Here is an 11826-nt window from a genome sequence, read left to right on the forward strand (position 1 = left end):
CAAGCTTAGTGCATCTCCAACATTTTTGTTAAATTTTTGCTAGTTTAATAGGTGAATAGTGTCAAACAACTACTTTAGTTAATCTCTTTAATTTTATATCTCCAACAACATTCTTTATTTTAACAACTTTGAATGTTTTCGAGTGCTACTAGACCCAACTCATTATCATATTTTCCCACCTACTTATGATTCCATCGGCCATAAAAAGTTAAAAAAAATTAAAATATTAGTTTCCCACCATTATTATTCCTAAAATAACCTCCAATAGCCATGTTCTTTTTCATTTCTTTTCTCTTCACCTTACTTTGCCTCATGAAAGAAGCGCATATTGAAGCTCAGTATTGCCCTTGATTCATTAAAGTTCTTGTTTTGGGTAATCTAAAAGTGGTTTCAATGATTTGAGGTTATTTTTTCCTTTTAAACCATCAACAACCACATCATTTAATTTATAAAATTTAATCTTTCTATTATTAACTTTTTCTAAAATCATCTTCTCTCTTCCTTTTCTCCTCGGCTCACGGGTACACCCTTGAGTTTATTATTTTTTAATATTCAACGTATGAACAGTTGATCTCTAAATCTAAAGAGTAACTGTTCATTTTGCTATAACAGAGATTCTTTTATGAAGTAAGTTGGAGATAATTTGTTTAGATTTAACTCTTTAACTAAAAAATTTAATAATTTTACAACTTCCCTCAAAGATGCTCTTAATCCCCCATATATTTAGGTTTTTAAAGCCTAGAAGATACTTATATCACATATCTTATTGCTTTACAATATTTTGAATCACTAATTGGAATCAATCACCTTTCTTTTAGGTTTAACAACTCATCAACTTCCTTTTTTCCCTACATATGATATGACTTGAAGGGAGTTGAGTTGTCTAATTCAATGGCATTGGCTATTAACTATCCCTTAGCCACTCAAACTAAATTTTTATGGACCACCTAGTGACTGATTAGCTTATAATAATGAAGGTTTGGGATAAAAGAAGACAGAATCTTGGCCACTTAAAAAAGAACACCAAAGCTTTGAGAGATTTTTCAGAGTATAGGGAACACGGTCTGGTACACCAAATGTCATAATACAAGTGGTTGGATATTTGAAAAAGAAAATTCAACTACTTGTCTTATAACACTTTGTGTATCGGGCAATGTTCCTGAACACTGAAAAATTTCTCCAAAGCTTTAATCCCCAATCTCTTGAATTAATGTGCTTATCTTTGATTTCCCCAAGCTCCTCCATGCTAGAATTTAGTGTGAGATTAAAGGAGTGTAGACGTAATAATTTAACAAGTTATTTAGCACACAAAAGTTTCCCATTACTTTGATGTACTATTTTTTTTATGTTCGAGCAATATTTAATCTAATCTTAAGGTATAGGGAGGAATATTCAAACTTTAAAAATAGTACAAAAGTTAATAAAATTGTGGACTAGTATAAGTCATTTAGTCAATGCGACTTATGCTCACCCTTTGTCGCTGTCACATAAAGGCTCCCTACCCTTTTTGTCAAGTAAAACTGAAGACGCATGCATCAACGACTGCAAATAGGTGGAACACCCACAACTTCGACCTAAGTTAAAAAATGAAATTTCTTTCCGGCAAGAGTGTCACATCCCCGCCCGGACTCCCACCACATTCCGGGCTCGACTCCGTCGTAGCACAATATTATCCGCTTTGGATCTCGATCACGCCGTCACAGTTTTGTTTTTGGGAACTTACACGAGAACTTCTCAGTGAGTCACCCATCCTGAGATTGCTCTTACGTGAATTTGCTTAACTTCGGAGTTCCGATAAAATCCGAAACCAGTGAGCTCCCAAAAGGTCTCGTACTAGGTAGAGATGAGAATATACATATAACTTATAAGGCTTACATGATCCACCTCCTTGGACTATGTGGGATGTTACAAAGAGTGTGTGCTAAACATTTTAAATTAATACATTAGTCTGTGTGTGATAGCTACACTGCTCTAGCAAACTTAATTACATGATTTGCAACATATGATGTTGGACCATTAGACAAAACAATGTGGAGAAATGCCACCAAGTGACAGAAATTTACAAGTTGTAAACTTTGCCCTTTACCTCCATCTTATATTGTTTGGTCCGAAAGAGGCCCAGGCAGCAAAAGACATAAAATTTTGATCCTGTCATGATTTAGGGGGAATGTGCCATGACTGGCTTGACTCACCAGCCACAACTGCATATGATGGCCTCACTTTTCAACATGTTTTCTTTATATGCTTATAAATTATGAAAAGGTTTTTTAGCCAAAATGATCTCTGAGATTTGCATAGCACATCACTTTGGTCCCTAAGATTGAAAATCAATAAAAAATGGTCCATGAGATTGTCCACTGTCCATTATTTTGGTCATTCCATTAAAAACTCCGTTAAGTGTTCTAGAGCTCTTGGCCGGAAGTTTGGACAATTTTCAAAGTTTCGTAACTTAATCGTTTCTTAACAAAATTTGACCCATAATATATCAAAAATGAAGATAGGAAAGTGTAGAACAAGATTATACCTATTTGGAAGCCCAATGGTTGCCGGAGATGGCCGGAAAATAACCTGAAAGGTGACTGGTTCATGGGAAAACTGGAAAACTCGCAGGAAACAGGTAAACTTTAAACGTTTATAACTTCATCAATACTCAAGGAAATCGAGTGATTTAAAAACGAAAATCATACTTCTTTGACGTGATTGGTACCTTTCTTGATGAATATCCCATCGTAAAGAAAAGAAGACATTATCGCATCACGATTCGCTAGACTTTGTGGGATTCATTAAGATGGTTCCCTTTTAAGTTTAGAGATTCTAGTTAATTCGGAAATATAAGTGTCCTACAACTTTAGACACTGACTAACTTGTTTGGAGATGGTCTCCCGCTTTGGCCAAATTGAAAAATATGCATGGTCTATTTGCAACCTAAACATGTGCATATTTGCTTTCGCCCCTAGGAAGGGACATGCCTCTAGGCTATATCTCTAAGATGTCATTCGTTCACATTCATTTGATATCAATAATCACTCAGTACTACGGTATGATAGATTCATCTTTACTTATAAGTAAGAGGTTTTAAATTCGAATATTGTACATGGCGAATTCAAAACCAAATTAAGTTACCAATTGTGTGACTTAACTGAACTCTTCTCCTCCTCTTAGTGTAAATATGTCGTTGGACTAAAAAAAAAAGAATTTGATATCAATAAACTATATTACAACCATGTTTACTTGTTTCGTTCCAAATTGGTCCTCAAACTTTTGAAAGTGTTTCCATTAAATTTTTTTGATACAATAACATGCGACTACATTTTGTTGTACATTTAGTAACTCATCTACTTTGACGAAAGTACTCACAAGCTATTGACATGCGACCACTTATTTTTAGTGCTAGACATTTATTTTGATAAGGTCTTTTGAGTGATTGTTTCAATGTTACATTGGTCGTAAAACACTTTATCAACCCTGTAACGCTAGTCTATCCCATTTGAAACGTACAAGTTAACTCAAGCTTATTTTTTTGGGAACTTTAACGAAAAGCACCTGGTACTGTTCACTTTAACGAAAAATCACATTTTTACACTAAAAAGTCAATCCTGGTACTATTCACTTTACCCTTTATTTTGTCTTTATCATTAAAACTCAAAGTTTTCAAACCATTTTCATTAGTTTTCCTTATTTTTTTCTCTCTACAATTATCATTATGACAGGTGTTCGTCCCAAAGTTTCTACGTCAAACACATTCAGACTATTCAGTACCATTGTTCTTGTTTGACACATTAAAAGTTGGGAGCAAAGTGGAACAACCACTAAAATTAAGGGGACAAATTTATAATTAATTCTGATTAAAAATAACTTATGACGTGAATTTGTCGTCATGTTTGTTTACCGGGCAGGTCTTTAACTGGGCCTGTGGGGTCCACTTGTGTGGTTGTTGGGCTTGGGCCGGCAGCCTGATATCTTTAACTAATATTACAAAGCCGGCGTGGTGCTTTTAGGTCCTACCCGTGTGGACCTCTAACTTTTGGGCCCCACAACGACCTTTGTCAAATCTCCGACTAACGAACATTTAAAATTGGCGCCGAACCTATCTAGGCTCGTAATCCGAACCAGGTAAGTTTGAATAATTCAACCGTTGGAGGGAACGAAGTCCCAATTGTCACCATACCCTTTTTTTTTCTTTTTTAAACAAATAATATGATATTTACAAATGTACTCACTAACACAAATATAAAGCTTGTTTGGAAGTGTTTTTAATATTACTGAAAGCTCTTTAAAAACAAACGAGCTTGTTATTATCTTCGCATTTATATGAACCAAACTTAAAACCTTCTCGGACAAGGTAAAAACTGAATACCGTTAGAACAATTGAAAATGTGTTTTCTTCTTTCCTTTATTTACCACTAGCATATGGGCACACACAAAGTGTGTGAGAAAATTTTTTATTTTTGTTTTTGAAATAGAAAGAGAGAGGAAGAGAGTGATAGAGAATGTGTGAGTGGGTTTTTTTTTTAATTTTTTAATTTTTATTTATTTTTTATTGAATTAGAGATATGTTAGGAGTACATGTATGTAATTTGGTTGTGTGAAATTACATTTCTGCCCCATATTTCTTATTCATGTTCTGTTTTAATTAGAGGGTTAAACTAGTAATTTCATAGAGTTTTGGTTGATAATGAGTGTTTTATTAATTAGTAGAGATGATGCTCATAATAATTATTTTGTAATTGCCAATCTTGAATTCATTTTTGGGGCCATTCCATTCAAATGGAGTTTGGATCATGAATTATAAGTTGCTTCCAATAGACCCTAAAGAAAAAGACTTTGAATATCATTTGCATATTCACCTTATCCCACCCCACCACAATGACAAAGCCTAGAAGGATATAGGGTTATGCAACTTTACCAAAAAAACATTAAAAAAATAAGTGAACCCAAAAGAAAGAAATATTATTAGCAAAGTTTAAAGTTGTTAGTTTATAAGCTTCTAATAGAAAAGTTTTTTTTTTTTTTAATGTGACTACAAATGGCCTAAATCATGAAGTGGTGCACATATCATGTGCTATTCAAATGGGTCACCTATTATTTTTAGTGACAAGTGGAATGAGAGGCAAAGAAGATAGGGTGGTGCATGCAACTGGTGTTCTTCATCTTTCAATTTTCTTTTCATTAGTTTTTTTTTTCAAAGGAAACTAATTGGTGGTTTTGTCACGACAATCCATTTTTCTGGAGGCTGAGAATACTCGCTGAGATATTTCAGCCTCTCCTTGACAACCATCGTGTGATTCACCAAGATTTATCTATTTATTTATTTTGAATATGGTCACATACACATAAGCAAAGTGAAAACATAGACTAGGTCATTTCTATCGATTAACCTAATGTCAAGTAGATGACTAAGGTCAATTGAGAAGATATAGACTTTTCTAAGAAATGTTTGGAAGATTAAATTTACTCTTTGAACATAAAAGGTTTTGACTACATTTTGACTCTTATCAAATGTTATGTTTTTTTTCATTTTCGTTGTGTCTATGTGGTGTAATAAATTCACTTACGTTATAATATGCATATTTATTTGTTAGTATTTTATTTTGTTTATATATATTTTAATAATATCATAAAATGTATAATAACACATGAATTTATAATAGCAAGACGATATTAAAAAATTTCTTATTAATCTACCTTGCACAAAGCCACACCTCCTTTTTAACCAAAAAATGAGAAACAAAGGCAAAAGTCAAGTTTCTGAGAGATATTTCATCCAACACCAATCCAATTGACCAAAGAGGAAGGCAAGGGTCAAATTAGGTTTTATGTTCCCACAAAATTGAAGAAATACCCCATTAACCCACTTCCAAGAAGAGAAAAAAAAAAAAAAACTCCTTATCACAAGAATGACTTATATGGTACAGATACACTGTCACGATAGGTCTCGCGTCAATAAAATAAAGACATGTGTAAGTTTTTGTTCACATATATATCCTTATTTCATTGGTACGAAACGTCACGTGATGGTGTACTTGTATCGTGTAAGTTGTTCTCTTCTTCTCACAACCAAAAATGAAATAACAAAGTAACAAAGAAAATGTTAATTTTAGAGACAAAAATGTTTGACTCAAGACCAAGCCAATTCACCAAAGAGATTCTCTCCTCTTTTTATTATAGGGCTCTTTTGATATAGGCGCATCAGTTTTGAATTTTCTAGATCAAACATCCATGTCTTTTAGTGATTTGATTAAACTTTTTTTTTGTCATAATTTTGGTGCTATATGCACATTATATTGTAATAAATTTCCTATAATCTAGCCTTTTGATTACACTCTCCTACGTTAGAGATGATTGTAAAAAAAAAAGTTGGTTACACTCTCCTCAATTTATTTTCACTATAATGCTACAATTTAAATTATTTTCTTTCCAAAATAGTTTAAAATATTTTTAAATCCCCCAAAATCAAACGTACCGAAATGAGTTTTTCTTTTAGTACGTTAAAAGAAATAGGATTGAGAATAATATAAATGTACCAATACACAATATGTACAAAATAAAACGTACCAAAATAAAAATACTGTACCAATATTAACAATATGTATCAAATCAAACGTACCAAAATTGCAAATAAATGTATCAATTAATGATTTTTGTAAATTCAAACGTACCCGCAAATAATATATACATAATGTATTGTACCTAATAATAATTTGTCAACAACTATACTTAAAAAAAATAGAAAAAAAAATATAATTTCACAAAAAAATTGAAAAAATTACACGGAGCCTTTATGTTGATCACCAACTATTTTGAAAAAGAAAAAACCATTTGGAAAAAAAATAATATTAAATGTTTGCATAAAAAAAAACTGTGATCGAAAAATCATATTTGGAAGAAGAGAAACTATAGTTTAATTACTAATATCTCCACTAAATAAGGAAAAGTGCATCCTGCAAGTAAAAAGATAAATTAAAAAATTATTTTAATTTAAAAAAAATAGAGGTGACCATTGGTCAAAACACTTTAATCAAATTTTAAAAAGGCACAAATGTTTACTCTAAATGATATAGAAAAATTGTAGATAATTCTAATTTTTGTTGTAGAATTAGTGGGTGAATGCCTACTCAAAGGAATAAAGGAATAAAGACTTAGGAATAGTAATTGATACTTTCAAAAGTGTCATCATTGTATTTGTATGGTTGTTATACGTGAGTTGCTCTAAAAATAGAGCACTATGTGTGTTATCAAAATACACACTGCGAGAGAAAGAATCAAAGAAATAATATCAGTATATCCCCCTCCCTCTTTTTATCTGTCATCTTTTGTATTATAGCTACTAAAGTTATAGTGTGATATTTTGTACCCGCTTTGCTCCTGTCCCTAGCAAATGTTATTTATCTAACTTTTGCCTATTTATAACACGTTATCAGCACGGCTCTCTAACATTAATTAGTTCTCATCTTCCTTCACCAAAAAGAAAAAAAAATGCTTCATCCGAGGATTTTCCTGTTCTTCTTCTTCCTCTGCCTCACCTGCATAATGTACCCTTACGATGAACTACTAGCACCATGCCTGTTTCTCATTCTCAATTTAACAATTACTTATATCTTTGATTTCTTGTTTGGTGTGGTTTCTGATTACTAATCCAGTGTTTATTTATGTTAATTTTACTGTGATCAAAGATGGTGTGGTACAATCGCCCATCTTGAGTTGCAGATTCAATTTTACTGCAATTTTAGGTGGTGCGGTCTAATCGTCTACCCTGCTCTGCATATTTAAATTTTCCTGATGTTTGAATGGTGGGGAATAATCGCCCATCCTATGCTTACTTCAATGAAAATAGTGCGGTACAATCGCCCTCCTCATTAATCATGTAAATCTCGAGCCTGAAGTTACGAGTGCTTAGATCAAAAATGAAATTTTTGTAAGAACCAGAAGTTCTAACACTATATTCCTCAAGGAATACATATTATTGCAAGTTCTTACACATCTCATTTTTCTTTCAGAAAAGAAAATGGCGAACTTGGCAAAACTTGATTTTGTTGCCCTAAATATTACTGGGAATAACTACCTTACCATGGTAGTGGACACTAAGATCCATCTAAAGGTAGGGAATCTTGGAGAAACCATTAGGGAGGAAAACAATGCATCATCTCAAGATCGGGCGAAAACCATGATCTTTATTCGTCGCCACCTTGATGAAAGACTAAAGAGTGAGTATTTAACAGTTGAAGATCTGTTAGCTCTTTGGAAGGCATTGAGAAACAGATACAATCACCAAAAAATAGTGATTATTCCAAGGGCTCGTTATGAGTGGACTCACCTAAGGATCCAGGATTTCAAGTGAGTGACTGAGTACAATTCTGCGATGTTCAAAATTAACTCCCAAATGAAGCTTTGTGGGGAAACCATTATTGAGTAAGATATGCTGGAAAAGACTTTAAGCACATTTCATGCCTCAAACATGCTTCTGCAGCAGCAATACAGAGAGTGAAGCTTCACTGAATACAACCAGCTGATATATGTGCTCCTGGTAGCTAAACAAAACAATGAGCTCCTCATGAAAAATCATCAGTCCCGACCTACTGGATTTGCATCATTCCCAAAAGTGAATGTTGCTTCCGTTAAAGTGAATGCCATATCCTCTGGTGGCAATAATCATAAACGAGGATGTGGCCACAAGTGAGGCCAGTGGAACGGGAAATGCAAGAATCATGGTGTCCAGTTTTACAACCAAGTTCCAAGGCATAATTCAGGTCAGAGCTTCAAAAATGTAAATCACTACAAAGACAAAGCTCATATAAACAATGCTCACAGAAACTCTGAAAGAGTCTGCCATAGTTGTGGTGGCAATATGCATTGGGCGCGTACTTGTTGTACCTCAAAACATCTGGTGGATCTATATCAAGCCTCCTTAAAGGATAAAGGTGTTGAGACTAATTTCCTCGGCCATGCTAGACCAATGGATATACATGATCCAGTGTGCAACTTATCAGGGCAGTTGAACACAACCCATCTAGATGTCTCAGACTTCATTGTGGAAAAAGAAAATGAAGTGTCTCGGTCCGATTGAATCATTTATGTTTGATGTAATTTTATTCTGAACGTGTAGTTTAAAACTTACATTTCAATTCAATAAAAGTGGTATTTAAATTTCCTTTTATTATGAATAAGTTGTTTTTAACCGTGATCCCCTTTACTTAGAAAGCATGAATAAAAACTATGGTTATTCTCAAAACAAGAGAAATGGTGGAGATATTTGTCTTGCAGACAATGCAACTACACATACAATAAAGTATTTCTCAATCTTGATGCTTACAAAAGTAAGGGTAACAACAATATCAGGCCAATCAGATGTAATTGAAGGCTTAGGAAAAGCCCAGATCATGTTACTAAATGAAACAATATTGTCCATACAAAATGCGTTGTATGCTACTCGATCTACTCGAAATTTGTACGTTTAAATGGATACCACATTGAAACGAAAAGTGCAAAAAATGTGAAGTATTTATGCATTACCTCCGATGATACCCAGAAGCGTATATTGGAAAAGTTGCGTGGTTTGTCAAGTGAATTGTATTATACATACATAAAGACAATTGAATCACATACTGTCATGAACTAGAAGTTCATTGATTCAAAAGTTTACATGCTTTGGCATGACCGTCTGGGTCATCTAAGATCCACCATGATGTGTAGGATAATTACCAACTCTAATAGACATCCATTATTGAACAGACACATTGCTATCTTAAATGATAACCCTTGCAAGACTTGTTCTCAAGGGAAGTTGGTAATTAGATCATCACAACTAAAGGTTGATGCTGAATTCCCATCATTTTTGCAAAGAATTCAAGAAATATTTGTGGGCATATTTAACCATCTTGTGGACCATTTCGATATTTTATGGTTTTGGTTGATGCATTTATTGGATGGTCACATGTTTATCTCTTATCTACTCGAATAATTAAGTTGCGAGCACAATTCCTAGATTACCACATTAAGTCAATCCGACTTGATAATGCTGGTGAATTTATGTCTCAAACCTTTGATGATTACTGCATGACATTGGGCATTGATGTTGAACACCATGTTCCTCATGTCCATACTTAAAATGGTCTAGCAGAAGTATTTATCAAACGGGTTCAATTAATAGCTCGCACTCTGCTCATGAAAACAAAATTGCCAGTTTCTGCATAGGGACATGCCATCTTACATGCTGCATCATTAGTTTGATTGAGACATATAGTCAACCATCAATACTCCTTAGTACAACTAGTGTTTGGGCATCAGCCAAACATTTCACATTTATGAGTTTTTGGTTGTGCTGTTTATGTGCCTATTGCACCACCACAACGCACTAAAATAGGACCTCAGTGCAGACTGGGAGTTTATGTAGGTTTTGATTCACCATCTATCATTAGATATTTGGAACCCTTGATGGGTGATATGTTTACAGCTCGTTTTGTTGATTGTCACTTTAATGAGACAGTCTTCTCGTCTCTAGGGAGAGAAAAGATCGTTCCAGAAGAACGACAAGAGTTGACATGGGTTGTACCCACCTTGTCTCATTTTGATCCACGTAGCACTCAATGTGAAAATGAAGTGAAAATGATCGTTCATCTTCAAAGTATTGCTAATCAAATGCCATATGCATTTAATGATGCTATGAAAGTGACAAAATCACATATACCCATTGCAAATGCACCTGCAAGAATTGATGTCCCAGTTGGACAAGGTAAAGTGGCAGCGAATAAATCATCTGGTGCATGCCTAAAACATGGTAGACCTCTAGGTTCAAAAGATTCAGCCTCTCGAAAGAGAAAGATGATAATATTGAGCCCCGCTTTATTGATGAATGCAAACAGAGACAAGATTGGCCTAAGTGAAAAGATGTAATCCAGGTAGAATTAAATTCCTTAGAAAGGCGAAGTGTTTTGGACCAGTAGTCCAAACTCTGCCTGATGTAAATCCCATGGGTTACAAATGAGTATTCACAAGAAAACGCAATGAGAAAAACGAGATTACAAGATATAAAACACGACTCATTGCACAAGGCTTTTCACAAAGACCTGTAATTGATTACGAGGAGACATTATCTCCTGTAATGGACGCAATTACGTTACGTTACTTAATAAGTTTAGTGGTTTTAGAAAAACTTGACATGCAACTTCTAGATGTCATCACTGCATATCTATATGGAGAATTAGATACTGACATATACATGAAGGTCCTAGAAGGACTTAAGTTGCCTGAAATGACTAACAAACCACGAGGTATGCTCTCAATTAAATTAAGGCGATCATTGTTTGGGTTGAAACAATCTAGATGAATGTGGTATAATCATCTTAGTGAGTATTTGATTAAAGAAGGGTATACCAACAATGTCATTTGCCCTTGTGTCTTCATTAAGAAATCCAATTATGGATTGCTATAGTGGCAGTATATGTCGAAGATATGAACCTAGTTGGAACCCTGAATAGCTCAATAAAACTGCTGAATATATGAAAAGCGAATTTGAAATGAAATACCTTGGGAAAACAAAATATTGTCATAGCTTGCAGATCGAGCATTGTGCTAGTAGAATTTTGGTCCACCAATTAGCTTACATTGAAAAAATCCTGAAGTGATTTGGCACGGATAAGACTTATCCACTCAGCACGCCAATAGTCGTTTGTTCTTTGGACATTAAGAAAGATCCATTACGTCCAAAAGAAGATGATGAAACGATCATTGGTCCAGAAGTACCATATCTAAGTGCATTAGGTGCTTTATTGTATTTAGCACACTGTACTAGACTAGATATAGCTTTTTCAGTTAACTTGTTAGCAATGT

The sequence above is a fragment of the Malus domestica genome, chromosome 04 (assembly GCF_042453785.1).
Source record: "Malus domestica chromosome 04, GDT2T_hap1".
Lineage (NCBI taxonomy): Eukaryota > Viridiplantae > Streptophyta > Magnoliopsida > Rosales > Rosaceae > Malus > Malus domestica.